We start from the raw sequence: 19,474 nt of genomic DNA, 5'->3' as shown, positions 1-19,474 counted from the left end.
AGAAATTAGTCTGAAGGAAACAGGTAGTTTTGAGTTTTGATTTTGATTTCTGACCTGTTAATATTGTTTAAAGAAGTGGGCTGGGATTGAACAAGTTTTTACTTCTTCCCACCCCTTTTCAAATATGTTGTGGCATTTTTATAGAGTGCTTGGTGGCCTTATCAGTGCAGGAGTCACTATGGCTGACTCCTGTTGATGCATTATTATTATTATTGTATTGTTGTTGCATAGTTATGCAACATAGGGATGGGTACCTTTCACATTTGAACCGATACGGTACCTGGGAATTGGTACCGGTACTCAACGGTACCAATTTTCGGTACTTTTGAGTTTGTTTATGTGGTAATAAATGTTAATTTGTTTAATAATAAAATCTATTTTTTTCAATTCAACATATTTATTTCTCAAAATAATAATAATAAATTTAAAAAATATATAAAAACAATATAAAATCCAGGATGAGCAGTGCTTTATTGTTGAGTGAACGTGCATTTTGTAACATGAAGGTTGGAGTGTTATCAAAGAATACAGAGGAGCTCTCAGGTGGCAAGTGCACGGGGGAGAAAAAAAAAAAAAAAAAGGTTGCAAGTGCACGTGTGATTTGTTGTGATGACGTCGTAGCTGTGCGGCGCAGCACCGGTCAGACAGTATTGTGGGCACGGCATGGTTGGAATAAGCAAAGTTGAGTCGGGCTGCTCTGTGCACATATCGAGGATGACGCAGGAGTCCGAGGGATTTAATTTCAGCGAGGCAGTTTGGAGTAAAGTGGCAGGTAATATTCCTGAGCGGAGGACCAGAGATGCAGCAGCTAGCTGCTAGCTGCTAATGACTGGTCTACAGAAGAATGGAGAGAGCAAACGGAGTAAGGAAGGTCCGATCTCGAGGCAGACGAAGGCCAAGCCCGGGTAGAGACATTGGAGAGATAGCAGCTGGCGGCTAGCAGGCCTAGAGCCGGCTGTTCGTCTCTGTGCTGGGTGGAAGAGGGCAGCAGCTAGTGGCCGCGGTGAGCAGACAATTACCGAATTCGGTACCCATCCCTAATGCAACAATATGACATATATGTAAATATGCCAGCAGAACATGGCAACCCCACTGCACACACACACACACACACACACGACACACTGGAGGCAGTGATGTCCCTGTAAGTCAGACAGACAGACAGACTAGCTGCTGTCCCTTTACGGATGTCAAGCTGCTCCACCTGGAGCTCCATCTGGTCGGCTGAGCTCCTCCTGCTCAGAGTCAACTGACACTGTGTGAAGGACACAGCGGGGGCATTTACACTCACACACAAATATAATACACACTCGTCACAGCAGCCCAGAGATTGAAAAGAAAAGTTTGTCGCAGTTTCAATGACCTGTCCTGACCTGCAGAGTCCATGAGAGTCTCTGCAGAGATATTCAAAAGGCATCAATCACACGCTCACTTGTAGCCTTGATGCTATGATTTATTGATGGAGCCATCGTTTCTGACAAAAAGCTCTTCTTCTGGGCAAAGACCCTGAAACTGCTGTATCAATAAATTATAGCATCAAGGTCACGAGTGTTCAGTCTGGAGTCTAATACTGCAGGACTTCTTTATGTTGATTCTGTCCAGATTCTGCACCATAGAAATACATTTGCATTACAACGCATTGCATTATTAACACACAACTTCATTTAGAGGTCTGAATCAGTGTATTGGCCCCACGATAACATGCAGCATTTTATCAAACTTTCAAAAACAACAAGCTTCACTATACTCTCATTTTTTTGGGAATGAAACATAAAAAAAGTCTACATTTGCAGCGTTATTTCAACAACTTCCCGACATGATATCCTGACACATGTTGCCAATAGATTCTTTAAAATGGTAAATGGTAAATGGACCTGCACTTATATATCGCTTTTCTAGTCGCTTTGCGACCACTCAAAGCGCTTTACACTACAGACTGCGCTCATTCACCCGTTCACACACACATTCATACTGGTGGCAGAGGCTACCCTAAACGGTCCCACCTGCCACCATTGGGAATTCATTCTCACACCGATGAACGCAGCATTGGGAGCAATTTGGGGTTCAGTATCTTGCTCAAGGATACTTCGACATGTAGGCTGCCATGGTTAGGGATCGAACCACCAACCCTTCGGTTGGGGGCCAACCAACTCTACCTACTGAGCCACAGCCGCCCATTTAGATCTTCTAGTTTCATATGATACCAGTATCTATAAAAAAAACAGCCAAAATACTGACGGCGCATTGGAACGCTAAATATTGATACTTGGCGGCCATGAATAGATATAATTGCCACGCAAATCGATTTTTTTCCCCCATCTAAAGAAAATCTACCTTTACTATATTGTGCACCGTCCGATTTTGCACCTATATTATTATCCAAACAATATTTTACACTGTCAACCAACTCTTGAAATAACTGAGAAAATAAAGATTATAAAGACTGTATTGTATATTACACTGCCACAATCTCAAATATTAATAAAACATTTTGGTACATACAGTCATGGAAAAAAAATATTAGACCACCCTTGTTTTCTTAAGTTTCTTGTTCATTTAAAAGCCTGATATAAATGAAGTTACATTTGTTTGGACAAATATAATGATAACAAAAATAGTAATAATCACTAAAAAAATATGAAGAAAACCATGGAAAATGTCTAGATATCAGCTCTTAAATTAAACTCTTATCAGCTATTTTTATTGTTTTCATTATCTTTGTCCAAACAAATGTACCTTTAGTAGTACCAGGCATTACATGAAGAAGAAAGCAGGAGAAAACAAGGTGGTCTAATCATTTTTTCCATGACTGTACAGATTCTGCAGAAGAAAGGGCTTGCTGGATTTATAACACAAGATCGAAATGAGAGCATCATTGCTAAACGGAATGAGACACAATATTCATTTAATATTGATAATTTTGTTTCATCATGATAAGAAGCCAGAATGGTGAATTGAGATTGAAGGCAGATTTATAAGCACACAGCTAAAGCTCGTCTGAAGCGAGGATAAAAAATAAAAAAAACAGAATCAAATAAACATTGATTCAGCCGACATGAAGATCCTAAAAGCAGAGCTGCGGAGAAATCTTCACTTTAGAATCAATGACGATGAACTTTCTAATTGTGAATCTGTTTTAGTAAATCCCCGTGTTGTGCTTTGCTTTGCTTTGTTTCGTGCCGTTATTGACGGTGAACTTTTGCAGCAAAGCTCTCGCTGAATTCCTCCGCCGCAGTCTGGTAAGTGACCTTTGAAGCAGCAGTAGAGGGGAAATAATGAAATCCACTGGTGAACACAGGCTGACAGGGTGTAAAGAAATAGAGTACAGCTATCCTAATTTATTTGACTGCCTTGTTGCTTAATGAAAAGCCTTTGTAAGAGCACCTTGGGGACAAGCGGCGCAGCACCGATTCATTTGTAGCCACATCAACATGTTCAAGGGCCCAAATCAGAAAGACGTGTTGAATTAACTCCGGCTGAATATAGACAATGTGCAGTGATGTGTGCAATCAGATAATTCCTCCCAGCAGCTGGAGACAATCACAACCCTGCAACATCTTATTACCGTGTGTCTGCAAAGGTTAGTGCACGCTTTAGCACAGCTGTTCTCAACCTTGGGGTCGGGACCCCAATTGGGGTCGCGAGATGATTTCTAGGGGTCACCAAATCATTTTGGAAGTCAGCTCTGTCTCCACTGTGTTAAAGTGTTCATGTGTTTTAGTCTTTTTGGTCACTTAATGTCTTTTTATAGTCATTTTGTGTGTTATTTGGTCATTTTGTGTCTTTTTTTAATCATTTTGTGGTCAATTTGTGTCTTCTTTGGTCATTTTGTGTCTCTTTTTATCATTTTGTGGTCAATTTGTGTCTTTTTTGGTCATTTTGTGTCTTTTTTAGCATTTTGTGGTCAATCTGTGTCTTTTTTGGTAATTTTGTTTCCTTTTTTGGCCATTTTGTGTCTTTTTTTAGTCATTTTGTGTCTTTTTTTGGTAATTTTGTGTCTTTTTTGGGTCACTTTGTGTCTTTTTTATCATATTGTGTCTTTTTGGTCATTTTGTGTCTTTTCTGGTCATTTTGTGTCTTTTCTGGTCATTTTGTGGTCAATTTGTCTCCTTTTTGGTCATTTTGTTTCCTTTTTTTGGTCATTTTGTTTCTTTTTTGGGTGATCTGAACTGTGCGTGTGAGATTGTGTTCAGTAAGCGGGGGTCGCAGACAACATGCATGTTAAATTGGGGGTCGCGACTCAAAAAGGTTGAGAACTACTGCTTTAGCACATCAGCTTACCAGATTAGGAGCTAAGACTCTACAATAGTACGGTAGTACAATCACGTCTCCATTCATCAGCACCTTGTGACCGCATGAACTCTGATCTGAGATCACACACTGTTGCTGCACATGGAGCCTCTGAGGAATGCAGGACCAGGACCAGGACCCCCCCCCAGCAGAGGTGGATTTACTTTCCACGGGCCTGAGAGCAACTATCAATCAGTTCTACCCTTACCAGCAGCAACAGCCCCCGCATATAGGTAGTTTCCATAGTAACCAGCTCCTCACACCAACCACTGTGTGATGTCACCGTGCATTGTATGTGTCTAGATTTCTAAGTGCGGTATCCTGTATCATAGCCAATTCAAAATGTTGAACCAAATTGTTCAGTGCAAAAACAGATGATACAGTATGTGATGAAAATAATCTTCTGCAAGAAACTTCTCACAGGGGGATCCTAAAACAAGGAGACAGCTGCACATTTCTCCAAATTATATTCCTGAGACTTTAATTGACCCTGGATTCATGGGAACCACACACACATATCTTAGCATGCAGAGAGATTTCACTCCTCCTATTCCTTGTTTTCTCCTCCAGTGTTGCACCTGCAAACAAGTGAATAATCACTTTAGATGCAACACTTTTACTTTTGGAGTAAAGTATGACTTATTGCACTAACGAGATTGATGCTACCACAGTAGCAGTAGTTGCTCTCCTGAGAGAGTCGATGACATGAAGATGCTGAAAACTTGCTGAAAACCAGCCAATCCCTGCTGGCACGGGCTGGTCTCCATGGTAAGGGTTGCCCGGGGCGACAATTGGTCCTGTCAGACAGCGGTGACGAGCAGAAAACGGGTAAAATAAACAACATTGCTAAATGGTTTGAGTTGTAATTAAAAAGCTGTTTTCAGACTACTTCTGCTTCTACTTCTGCTTAATTGAGAAAACAATGTGGTTTAGAATCTAACCTGCCATATGTTTACTCTGCTTCTAGCATCATATTACATATTCATTCAAAACAGAGCCACACACTTTCTGTTGCATGGAGACACATCTGGCCAGGTGCAGGAAACTGTCTTGGTCCCAAGAACAAAATGTAAAAACACAAAAACATTCATCACCAGATAAAGAATTAATAAACCCAAGAAATCACATTCACACAACAAAAATCTCTCCGTTGAGCAGCATTAAAATGACTACAGTGTGTTAAAAGGGTTACTTTCTATCTGAAAATTGATGGAAATTTGCCAAATAAACCCATTAATTTGTCAAATACATACAATGTCATATGTGAAATGTGCCGTGTGGTGAGTTAGCTAGCTAGCTAGCTAGCATGCTAACTACTGTGGAAAGGTACTCTGCTTAAACCATTTTCTGCTCTTTTCTTACATTTTACTCACTGTAAATATATATTTCACTGTCATATTTAAGTCCTGCAGCTCTATGGAATCAGCACAATCATGGCTAGAAGTGGGAACAACTCAAAAATATCTGTTCAAATATTGTTATGACATAAATCAGAAAAAGAGCTGACTTTCTCTGATATATATATATATATATATTTTTTTTTTTAAATTGAATCAAATGGAATTTTTATAAACAACACTTTTCCCAAGTGCCCACAAGTGTTATGAATATTTGGGGGGTAAATGGGTCTCCACATGTTATACATCATTAAGTTTTACAGCCTCTCCTGTCCTCTCCTCTCAGATCTGTTTAAATAGATTTTTCAGTGAATATTTGTCCCGTGACCGTTCGTCTCTGAGGAGAATTTAATGTTTGTAACAGGATCCAGTTATTCCAAATTGTTAGTTTTTGGCAACGTTTCAAATGAGACATGTAGAATAAAGAAATTTTGTCAGAAATATCACAATTTTAAGCTTACTTCTCCTAATGTAACTGGCAGAAAGTTAACATTTCAACGAAAAATGTCTGTTTTTTACCGTTTCTTTAGGAACGGTGAGGGTCACAGGGTTAAGGCTCCCATCTGCTTCTTAACTAAAATCTAATAAAACATATTCACTCCAGTAATGTAATCAAAACTTTTGTGAAAACATGTGGTCCTCAGGCTCAGACAGTGCAGCAGTGATGGCTGCACATGTGATGGGTTGTTTCCTATCTATGGCCAATTATCTGTACATGTGATGGGAGAATGTGTTGCTGAATGCACTACATGGTTACTGAGCACTATTATAAATAATGATTGTAATGCCAGGGAGAAATGTCTGTCATATAGAGCTCAGGGCATCCTTTATTTCAAAGGGAGCTTTCACACCAACTTGATATGGATCATTTTATAATATTTACACTGAATGTCCTTTCAAGTCCATATAATAATGAACCTTGAAACCAAAGTCCTTGGATGACTTCTTTCTTCCAGAGGATGTGGCAGACTCATTTTTAAAGGCTACAGAAAAGATATCACATGAATATGGATATCTTGTTGAGAAAGAGGTGAAATGATACTTAAAAAATGCTCAATTGAATTGAGGGAAAAACTAGCACGGCAATATTCAAAGTGGTCCCTTGGCCCCTGACCTCAAGATATCTGGATGAAAATGAGTTCCATGGCTATCCAAAAATATGCCCTTTACAGATATATCCACTTTATCATCACTGGATGTAGTTGTAGTTAAAAAATATGCCTGTTTCCTCGTGCAGCAAGTTGTTTTATTTCTGCCTACTGTATTTGAATATTTCTGCATGCTGGGGTCCCTTAACATTCTGAATTGGATACATTAGGTATAACTGGAAAGCTGAGACACTTTTATCCATGTGTGATAAAGTTAGTCCCACAGACTCATGAGATCAAGAGCATTCAGAGGACTGGTGGCTTTCCTCTGTAAACTCACCATGAGGGAGTTTCTCAGCAGTTTCCACAACACAAGTGCTCGCCAATCAATCACCGAATAATACAATTCTTGCAGAAATCTCAAAATGTTCCTGATATTAAATCACAGCATGGACACTATGGTGTTCCTAGAGATCTTGGTGTTAATGTGGTATTTTGGAGGGATTCTGTCCATTTTTATCAGTTCAAGTGGTCAAACGTAGTTAAGAACCAAATAGTCTAGACGGATTTCCATGCACCTCTTCATATGTACGTACCTGAACCCTCAGCCTGCAGGAGCCTTCACTGACCCCCCCCTCAGTCCTGTGTGTGTGTTTCTAGCTCCGTGTTCAGATCATTCCAGCTGATAGTCTAGATGGAATTGTCCAAAAAGTGAAAGTGAGGAGCATTTATGGGTACAAGTCAGGAACCGGCCTACTTTACATATTTCAAGGGTGCTGAGTCCAAAAAAATGGTTCCCGAGCTAAATTTTGAGTTTTTGACCTTCTAATTTGTATCAAATGGCCAAATTGCCCATCTTGCACAGTCATTGGACCATTTCCCCTTAGTTTTTTTGTAAGTAGACAATCAAGATGAGGAAATTAAGTTTCTAGATCTATAGTCTAGAGTCAGAGCAAGGATATAGTGGAGGCTCAGTGTCTTTTTTATGTATATACATATGCAAAATACCAACTGGAACATTTGAAAGTGATATTGATTGAATGTTTATGTCGACCTTAAAAAATGACACAAATAATGCTTAATTTCACTTTAAAAGTTGTTATTTTGCATATATATATATATATATATATACACATTAAAAAAAATCTTTGATTGGCTACTTACAAAAAAACTTGGGGAAAATGGTCCAACAACTGACCAAGATGGGCAATTTGGCCGCCATATTGATATGCAAATGAGAGTCAAAAACTCAAAATTTTGCTTGGGAACCTTTTTTTTTTTGATTCAGCACCCTTGAAATAAGTAAAGTAGGCCGGTTCCTGACTTGTACCCATAAATGCTCCTCACTTTCACTTTTTGGACAATTCCGTCTAGACTAAAATATGTGTAACAAATCAGAAAACTTATAAGACCATCTTATTGCCATCATATACTGTCATCATAATGTTCTAAACCCTTTAACACCATTTTACATGCTTACTCAAACATTGAAAGTTTGTAGTCATCTGGTCTAAACTTTGACACACGAGCTGAAAGCATCTGTTAAGGTTCCAGCTGTCAGATGGTGTCCTCCACCTCTATGTGACATCCACTGTTGACCTACTATCTCCCCCTAAACACTCCCTGTCCCCTCTAGAAAAAGACACAAACAGGGAGTGTTGGAGTTGGAGAGTCATCTTTCACACATGAAATCACTGAATGACTTTTAAACTGAAACAGGTATGTTCAATAATTAAACCATGCTAATTAGCTGGAAGAATGACAGTAAAGCAGAGGGAAGCAAACTGTGGAGCTCTTAGATCAGACCTGGACATTGGGCGACCCAGAAATTAGAAATCAATATAACCGCAGTGCTTTTATTTTGAAAAAAATAGCAAACATTAGCACTAGAGCTAACAACACTTTTACTATAGTTAAGACAACAAATATAGCCACTAATATATATGACAGAATAAAATAAACTCTAACAAACCTTGTGTCCTGTCAGCCACTATAGAAGCCTTTAGATACTTTATATCAACTTTATATGAATTACTACGCACTCGTTATTATTTTCCGTTCGTTTTTTCATTTAACCGTTCTACCGGTTATTTCCTGTCACTACCTTTCAAAATGAAAGCACCTGTTTCACACTGGTCGGCACTTTTTCAAAATAAAAGCACCTCAACATTGTTAAACACCTTGAAAATGTACAAACATGAAAAACAAGCTATATAATACAAAAACACAAATAGGAAGCTTACTAAAGGACATTTACAGTTGTGTTTAAAATAAATGGACTAGACTACTTGCCCACCCCTGTCTTAGATCATTCTTTTTATTTCCATGTAACTGTCCATCTCTACAATCTCCCTCTCCTCTCAAGCACTCAAGCACTTTCTGTGTAATAGCCGGAGACTATTTCTGACAGATTCATGGCACACTAAAGAGGAGATGGAGTGTGGGAAAGTGTGGTTAGGGATGACTGAGCATCTGATGCATTGTTGGACTACAGAGGCCTGCAGGCTGGCAGCCACACATCTACCTAACACTTAATCCAGAACAAAGTGGAGAAAGAGGAGGCGCGTCAGTGAGTCTGCCCTCACGGAGGTGAGACAACCAATATGCAACCGGTGATAGTTTCTCCAGCTCCCTTCACTCTTCAGCCAGACACATTAGTGTGTGTTTGTGTGCTCAGCATATACATCAGATCACCCTGAGAGACAACACGACCCAGTTATGTCCTACTTAAGAAGAAAAGGTGAGACAGGTCCATCTTTTTTGACATGTGTTCCAATTTACGGTTCATTTTGCTCCACCCCTTCTCCCCACGCTGCCTTCATTACCAGACACGTAGCTAGCTAACAGACAAGGTTGCAGACTGCCAGCCATGCTTGGCTAATGGATTAGCATAAACCTGTTGGGGCTGTGTGACCTAGTTTTAGGATGACGGGTGTGTGTGTCTTACATTCAGCCCTGAAGGTGCGGACACATCAGCAGTCCCTCTCACCGCCGGGTCAAAGGGGAGGAATATATTTAGGAGTTAGATTTAGATCAATGACGTACCAGATGAAACAAGAGAAATGGAGCAGAACAGAGGGGAGGAGCCGAGGGGAGGAGCCGATGGAGCGAGGCGTCTGATTGGAAACGCAGGTGGTCAAATTGAATCGACCGCTCGGATTGGAAACCAATCTCTCACTGAACTAGTGACGATATCTGACTTCCTATTATCTCACACCGCCAAGTGAGCGAGCGCCAGACAGAACCCCGATGTGTCGATGTGGCCCCTGCTCCTCCTGCTGCTCCTCACACTCGCTATAAAGAGGAACTCTGTAGTGCTTATTGACATTGAGGGCCGATACTAAGTCAAATTCAAAGTGAAAAAAAGAATAATTCAAAAAAATACACTACCGGTCAAAAGTTTTAGAACACCCCAATTTTTCCAGTTTTTTATTGAAATTCAAGCAGTTCAAGTCAAATGAACAGCTTGAAAGGGTCCAAAGGTAAGTGGTGAACTGCCAGAGGTAAATAAAAAAAGGTAAGCTTAACCAAAACTGGAAAATAATGTACATTTCAGAATTATACAAGTAGGCCTTTTTCAGGGAACAAGAAATGGGTTAACAACTTAACTCTATGGAGTCTTGGGCTATTTTGTCCGTTTTTGAATTCTTTTCATGTCTTTGTAAGTCATTTTGTGTCTTTTTTTAGTAATTTTGTGTCTTTTGGTGTCTTTTTTGTCATTTTGTGTCTTTTTTTTGTCATTTTGTGTCTTTTTTTTGTCATTTTGTGTCTTTTTTTAGTCCTTTAGTTCAACATAAAATGTGATTTTGAATCTTTTTTTTACTTTCAAAACACTATCATGCTCAATAAAGAATTTTAAATGTTGCAAATGTGCATTCATTTCAGAGTACACTGAGACATTAAACTGCATCATTTTCAATTAAATTCTGGAAAAGTTGGTGTGTCCTAAAACTTTTGACCGGTAGTGTATGTTGTCCAGATATTATTTTATTTGTATGTATTCTTTATTTAACAGTACTAATGTTTATTTAGCTGTTCATGCATCTGATTTTTTAAGATATTCTTTATTTTCTCAGTTATTTCTTTAAGAGTTGGTTGACAATGGATAATAATATTGGTGTAAAAAGAAAATATCAATTTTCTAGAGGTTTACAGCATAGTATCGCAATATTTTGTGTGGCAATATTATATCTATTCATGACCAACAAGTGTCGATATTTACAATCTGCTGACTCATCAGTATTTTCACAGTTTTTGTTTTTTTCCAAAGGCCATATCGGGCACTATGAATATACTGGATATACTGGTATTATATGAAACTAGAAGTTCTAAGGAATCAGGATATCCTGTCGGGAAGTTGTCGAAATAACCCTGCAAAGTTGTGTTTTTTTTTTAATGAAACATAAAAAAGCTTGGGAGCAGTGAAGCTTAAAGTTGAGGAAAGTTTGAGAAAATGCTGCAGTTGTTGTCGTCCATACATGTTCGATTTCAGTTAAGAAAACAATTCTTGATTGAATTTAATTTTGTGGACACAAAATGCAGTTAAACTGCAATATATTGTATCACAATACTCACCATATCGCAAAATGCTTAAAATCGCAATAATATCGTGATAAAAACGTGTTGTGGGGCCGATACGCTGACTCACACCTCTTTTTTTTTTTTTAATTTGAGGCTCAAAAATGTACTACATGGACCAGCATAATGGAAATTGCTTGATTTTTCTAAAACCCCACATCAGTTGGGCTCTATTACAGATTATACAGAATCAAATATTCAAGTTGTCAAAATCTTTGAAATCAAAGAATAAAAAAATATTTTCCACTGTTTCATTTTGGTTTTCCCAAAACAAATCATCAGATATTGTATTCTGGCTATATTTGTTCTGTTGTTAGATTAACCCATTGAAGCCTGGAAAGCGGATATGTCGTTTTGTAGTATTTGTATAAGCTCTCAAATTTCATTTCTATCTGCTACAGAGGCTGAAAAATCTATTATTTAGTAGAAGCGTTGACACTTCTGTTGAATTTCCAGAAAAACTTCAGGTTTTAGGGGCTGATTTTAAAATCGCCCAGAGGTTTTACAGCAAGTTTTAGGCATCAATGGGTTAAAGAAAACTAAAATTTTTGTTGGTGGAGCACCTAAACACCTAAAACCATCGTAAAAACATGCAGAGCTTTGTTCATTCAACCACTATTGTTGAATTAGTATCCCCGCTGTTTCAAAAACAAACCCGTGAGTCTGGAAAGAGTTAACAGGGTTCGATTTACACCATCGACTGGATGAAACTGACAGGAAACAGATGCATCACCAGACTTTCGACAGACAAATGAGTCCAGACGAGGACAGATAACAGGTGTGACGTTATATTTTTAATCTACAAATCAAGTTAGTTTAATTTAATTCCCCATGAATACTGAGATACTTGATGATGAAGCCAGAGAACAAAGCTGAGGTTGCTGCTGCACCAGATCTACAATCAGTGCTACAACCACCACTGTTTGCACTCGGGACAATCTCATAAATAATGCACACAACCGCAGGCATGGTCAGCACTAAAAAGCTGAAAAACAAATAAAATGACACTCAGGCCTATGAATCTATTGCCCCGGTGCATGCTGGGAGGCTTCTCTCTGTCCTATAATGCAACGATATGATCAGCTGGCTCGCTCTCCACCACGTTTACTTCAGAATAAGAGTGTTGAGTTTCTCAAGATAACTTAATCTAAGACGCACAAATAGAAGTTTCCACTCTGTGCAGGAGGAAGGACAGGAAGAGAGAACAGAGACTGTTTGGCTGCTTCACTAATGGATTATAAAAGCTATTTTGCTGTTGAAACCTGAAGAACCAGTGGATGCTTGCCACCTTTTCTCACAGTGAATCCATTGATTCATTTTCACATCAGCTTCATCATTTAACCGACTTAGAGAGTGATTTCTGCTGCCTGTTATACACAGTGGTGGAAGAAGCATTCAGATCCCGTACTGAAGTAAAAGTACTAATACAAAACTATGAAATTACTCCACTACAAGTAAAAGTCCTGCATTCAGAACTTACTGAAGTAAAAGTACAAAAGTATCAGCATCAAAATGTACTTAAAGTATCAAAAGTAAAAGTACTCATGATGCAGATTGGTCCCTCTCAGATTGTTTTATATATTCTAAATATGTTATTACATTATTTGTATTGATGATTTTATGTAAGCTGGGTTTTAATTTTGTAACGATATGGCTCATTTAAGTACTTAATATACTGTTATAAGATTTAAACGCATGTAAACGACAATATATTGAATCCAGAAAAAAAACGATGATGTCCATTTTTATATATCGAAGGATAAGTCGATATAGTAATTATTGTGACCCTCATAACTGCTTCACTTCTGACATTTACGTACATTCATTTACTGTTTAAACCAGGGGTCTCAAACTCAAATTACCTGGGGGCCGCTGGAGGCAGTATCAAAATCACCAAAAAAAGACAAAATTACAAAAAAATGACACAAAATGACAGAAAAAAAACACAAAATCACAAGAAAGACAGAATTACCAAAACAGACACAAAATTATTTAAAAAAAAAAAAAAAAGACACAAAATGACAGAAAAGACACAAAATGACAGAAAAAAACTAAATTACTTAAAAAAGAAACAAAATGACCAAAAAATAACACAAAATTACACATAAAAAAAGACAATTATTTTTAAAAAGACACAAAATTACCAAAAAAAAGTTATTATAGGGACCTTCCACACACAACTTTTATATCAAGGTGAGGGCCACAAAATATCGTCACTAGGGCCACAATTGGCCCGCGGGCCGCGAGTTTGAACTGGTTTAAACTGTCTTTTATAACGCCTTACCAGAAGTTTTCTGCCCTAAACCTCGGTCAGTGGTTTTATAACATAAATCCACTGTACCGCGAGCCGCAACACATACAAACGTGTCGTAATTTGTGATCCTGACACACGACTTCTTCTGTCGTTTATGTTGGAGAACTGGCTGGTTTTTACAATATCCAACAGTCCACAAGCACTGAATGAAAGTTTGCTACTTTGGGACAATTGTTTAATTTTTCCTTGCTTATAATCAGACCTTGTAAGATGGACTTTTATGTAAAAGACACTGACTTATCTAAAGGAGCTTAAATTACACTGACTGATTGTAACGGTTTCTAAATGACTTGCATCTAAAATAATAATCATGTCAACAGTTTTTAAGAGACTTCTAACGTCCAATTCAATATATTTGGGTGGTTGACGTGAACTCAAATTCAAAGTGAAAAAAAGAATAATTCAAAAATATATGTCAAATGACATACAATTATATTCCCTTATATGTGAATAATTCAAAACTGAATGTGTCCATTTCTAATTCTTCATATATTTAGCATATTATTAACTTTTTGGTGTGGTAGTTCTAAAATGTGTCCACCGGTGCAACAAAATAAAGAATGTCATTATTTAATTCAGAGAATGTTGGACAGATAAGATAGATAAGCCCAAGGCATATTAGTTATGAATATTTTTATCAATTTACATTATTTTCAATGATCAATCAATGTAAATTGAGGACTACCTTAAGGGACCTTAACACTTATATCCTCTAGATTCATTAAGTAAACACTCGTATGACATGCATTCAAGTATTTTAATGTATTTAGATTCATTTTTCATTAAATGACAGTTGTTTTAAGATAAGTAATGCTACCTAGGACAGTTGCACCGGTGGACAAATGTCATGTTCAAAACAGAATATTTGCATAGTTGAAGAACGATACTCATTGTTTGCAGATGGATTAGATGTAGAAGAATGAACTGCATATTAAAACATTAATTTTAATGAAATATTATCAAATTTTAGTAATATTTGTCACTGGGAACACAAAAATTGAGCGTCACGTCAACCACCCATTTACCAATCAGCAATGCAGCAGTTTATATCACATAAATATCCTAAAGTATGTGTTTTGATTTATGAACCATATCTGAATGATGAACCAAGACTCCCAGAGTCTGTGACAGCTTCTCATTCACTCCTACACACTGATTGAATAGATGTGTGACAGTGACGAGCAGCTCTGAACACTTCTTCAGCTCTAAATAAACACATACAGGCAGATATAGACGCTCAGAGTCTCGTCACGCTGCTGCTGGCATTTGTAGCGTATGCGCTGCTCCCATTACAAAGGATTCTTTAAAAAGAAGCTCGCCTCGGGGAGAAGACTGGCTGGTGGACGCACAGCGCTACCAGGTAGAGCTCAGTGTGCTGCGGCTGATTTAGTTAGACGCTGTTTCAGGAGGGTTTTTTTTGCTCTTTTGACATTTTACTCACTGTGGCCTTTTATTTCACTGTATATAAATATAAAAGTCCTGCAGCTCTGTGGATCCAGCACAGTCACGGCTAGAGGTGGGAACAACTCAGTCATAACAATATAGAAATATAAAATAACTATTGTGCATTTTTTACAACATCTCCTGTCCTCTCCTCTCTGCTCTGTGTAAATACTCTAAAGATAACATGCAGGTATAATTTCAGACGGCCAAGTTTCTTTTGTTGATTAAAGCCTGCTCGCCAGAAAAATGAGTTAACATGTAATGATGCATCTAACTCAGGGGTCTCAAACTCGCGGCCCGCGGGCCAATTGCGGGCCCTCGTGACGATATTTTGTGGCCCTCACCTTGATATGAAAGTTTAATGTGAGTTTTAAATGAATGGCCCTTTACCGTGTTGTGTGTGGAAGGTCCCTTTGGTTACGTTTTTTAGGTAATTTTGTGTCTTTTTTAAATAATTGTGTGTCGTCTTTTAATAATTGTGTCTTTTTTTTGGTAATTTTGTGTCTTTTTTTTAGTAATTTTGTGTCTTTTGGTCATTTTGTGTCTTTTTACAATAATTTTGTGTTCTTTTTTGGTCATTTTGTTTATTTTTTAAGTAATTTAGTTATTTTTCTGTCATTTTGTGTCTCTTTTGGTCATTTTGTGTCTTTTTTAAAAATAATTGTGTGTCTTTTTTGCTAATTCTGTGTATTTTTTGTCATTTTGTGTCTTTTGTAAGTAATTTTGTGTCTTTTTCAGTCATTTTGTCTCTTTTTTGTCATTTTGTGGGCTTTTTTGGTAATTTTGTCTTTTTTTTTTTGTCATTTTGTGTCTTTTTTTGGTCATTTTGATACTGCCTCCAGCGGCCCCCATGGAATTTGAGTTTGAGACCCCTGATCTAACTGAATAAGTCTAAGTCTGAGATATTCAGACATGGGTCAATCAAATCAAGCTAACTCACTTATCCAATACGGGACGAACACAACTCGAGAATTGTTTTGTCAAAGCAGAGAATTGGAAGGCAGCCATGTACAGTCATGGGAAATTATTATAAAAACACCCTTGTTTTCTTCACAATATTGTTCATTTTAAAGCCTGGTACAACTAAAAGTACATTTGTTTTGACAACTATAATGCTAACAAAAATAGCTCATAAGAGTTTAATTGAAGAGCTGATATCTAGACATTTTCCATGGTTTTATTGATAATAACTAGGGGTGCACCGATTGGAATTTTCTGGCCGATCACCGATTTTTAAAAAGCCTGACCTGCCGATTCTGATTTTGGCCGATACTGATTTTTTTTATAACTCTGAACTAACTGAACCTTCAATGTTTGAATTTTATTTTACTGAAAACAATAACACAGCAGTATTTTTCTTTAACAAATAAAGGAAATCACAATGTCTGAGGTAGTTAATAAAATACTGAACTTAAAATAAATAGCAACAATTTACAGGACAAACTAACAAAAGAACTGCAACCATGAAGTGGTTTTTGTTCTGTACAACATACAGACAACTAGGGAGGGCATCGATTTTTGAATATTCGAATAGTCATTAAATTAAAAAAAATCGAGTAGTTCATCATATCTGGAAGGAAAAACGTTGTATTACTGGTGCCTTCCACACGGGGGCAGCGCAGCATTTGATTATACAGTGTGGCGGCTAGATGCCAAACTGTAGAAGAAGAAACAAACCGTAGAAGAAGAAACAGAGTGTTGGTGCTTGTTGTAAACAAACAGAGATCGCTAAGTGAACACCTCCTGCAGCAGCAGCACATACACACTGTACTGCTACAGAGCTAACTGTTAGCCTGTTAGCACATACACACTGTACTGCTACAGAGCTAACTGTTAGCCTGTTAGCACATACACACTGTACTGCTACAGAGCTAACTGTTAGCCTGTTAGCACATACACACTGTACTGCTACAGAGCTAACTGTTAGCCTGTTAGCACATACACACTGTACTGCTACAGAGCTAACTGTTAGCCTGTTAGCACATACACACTGTACTGCTACAGAGCTAACTGTTAGCCTGTTAGCACATACACACTGTACTGCTACAGAGCTAACTGTTAGCCTGTTAGTACATACACACTGTACTGCTACTGAGCTAACTGTTAGCACATACACACTGTACTGCTACAGAGCTAACTGTTAGCCTGTTAGCACATACACACTGTACTGCTACAGAGCTAACTGTTAGCCTGTTAGCACATACACATTGTACTGCTACAGAGCTAACTGTTAGCCTGTTAGCACATACACACTGTACTGCCACAGAGCTAACTGTTAGCCTGTTAGCACATACACACTGTACTGCTACAGAGCTAACTGTTAGCCTGTTAGCACATACACACTGTACTGCTACAGAGCTAACTGTTAGCCTGTTAGCACATACACACTGTACTGCTACAGAGCTAACCATTAGCCTGTTAGCACGTACACACTGTACTGCTACAGAGCTAACTGTTAGCCTGTTAGCACATACACACTGTACTGCTACAGAGCTAACTGTAGCTAACTGCCGCTAACGGCGGCTCTTCTTAACGAGCCGGCCTCCGAGGTAGATAAGATCGGTTTGACGTAAAAGAATCGGCCGATCACCGATCCCGCAAAATTAAGGAAATTGAAATTTTGGTTATTATTATAATAATATATAATAACCAAAATTATTATCAAGAAAACCATGGAAAATGTCTAGATATCAGCTCTTAAATTAAACTCTGATCAGCTATTTTTGTTGTTATCATTATATTTGTCCAAATATAAAAAATATTTGTACCTTTAGTTGTACCAGGTATTAAAATGAACAAGAAATTGAAGAAAAAGGGTGGTCTTCTAATTGTTCCATGACTGTATGTAAAGAGGAGACTTTCACTGAGATAGCATGACGTAAGACTTTGCAGCTTTATTTTGATTTACTTGGTGCCTATAGATTCATTAGATCTTCTAGTTTAATTTGATACTAGTATTTCCACAACTAATGTGAATGCAATCAGCCAAAGCTTCATGTTTATAACCAAACGACACTGACTGGCTGATATCTAGTCTAAAATAGCCTCCTGTAAAGAAGTGTACAACTTCACCCTTAATTTATGCGGCTCTAAGGTCAAGTTACAGCTTGAATCTGTGCTGGGAGTCTTGCCAACCGCACTGAGCTGCAGACAGGCAGCAGGAAGACATCCCATTAGCATAGAGCGAGCCCTTAGCCAACAAACTAGTGAGCAAACTGCCTGGTCAACAATTAACCACCCACCTAACCACCAGAAAGTCAGCTTAACCGTTTCCAAAGCAACCAGCTCATACAATTGGGTGTGTAAGCGCTGAAAGGAAGGATTAGTGGTGAAAAGGATGATCAGGGGGGGAAAGGAAGACAGTAAAGAAAAGGAGAGCAGGAGGGAGGAGATGAAACACAATGAGAGTCGGAGTCAAATAGGGTTCATTTGCAAAAGGGGAGGGGAGAGCATGTCAGTAGCATGTGTGCTACACTTCCTCTGTTCACGTCTTGTTCAGGTGGCGTCCTGGGGCTTGTTGTGCTGGAAAAGATGCTTTCCAGGAAGAGGAGGAGGAGGAGCAGCAACACCCACAGACCCTCGTTGTTACTTTATTTAGAGACGGCAGCAAGTCAGAGATATAAACTTTTCTTTAAGAGCATCATGTCTCAGTAGCTTTCAAGTGTCTCTGGGACTGAGCACCAAAGGACTAAAGTGTTCCCTAAAATGCACGACAGATGAGAAAACTGCAGTAATGCAGGGTATTAAAGGGACAGGAGAGAAAAGTATAAGGGTACTTATCTCTTCTGCCTTCCTGGGGAGTAAGAGATGGAGAATGAAAGCAGGGGGGAGAAGAAGAAAAAAAGAACGTGAATAGACTACAAGACGTGTGAAAGACCGGGAATCCAGAAAGTGAACAAAAAGTGAGTCGTCTTTGAGCTGCTATAGGAGGACGCACAAAAGCAAGATGTGGGAATAAGGGGGACCGCCACTCTCCCAGCATACATATTGATGCTCCCATTATTCTGTGTTACAACGTAGAGATCTGGCTTTATACCCGATATCTTACACTGATCTCTCATGTGCTTTCTCTCACAACACAAGCTCTTTGAACACACTCATCTGATCTCATATAGACTGTACCAGGAGTGGAGAGAATATGAATATGGTGTTGATTGATGCATCTTTCACGTCAACAAAGAAGCAAAAACAAACAACAACAAGTGACTGATGTGACTCCAGGCTCATAAGTTAGCATCATTAGCCTTTTCTATTAGCAAGCTTGATGTTTTGCCATCATCAAGCTTCATTAGTCTGGCGAAACAAACTGATCAACCTATTCAAGCACTTCTTGAGCGTTAATTATGAGAACCAGCATCAATCCA

General features: G+C 38.4%; 1 protein-coding gene across 3 annotated transcripts in view; it reads right to left on the bottom strand.

Moving 5' to 3' along the window:
• LOC131970613 (SPRY domain-containing SOCS box protein 4-like) overlaps positions 1-19,474 on the bottom strand; it is a 90,858-nt gene that overhangs the window by 3,226 nt on the left and 68,158 nt on the right. The gene's annotated exons all lie outside the window — the stretch shown is intronic.

This window comes from Centropristis striata, chromosome 4 (genome assembly GCF_030273125.1).
Source record: "Centropristis striata isolate RG_2023a ecotype Rhode Island chromosome 4, C.striata_1.0, whole genome shotgun sequence".
NCBI classification, from domain to species: Eukaryota; Metazoa; Chordata; class Actinopteri; order Perciformes; family Serranidae; genus Centropristis; species Centropristis striata.
Note: the sequence above shows the minus strand (reverse complement) of the source record. Positions and strands in the feature narration are given on the sequence as shown.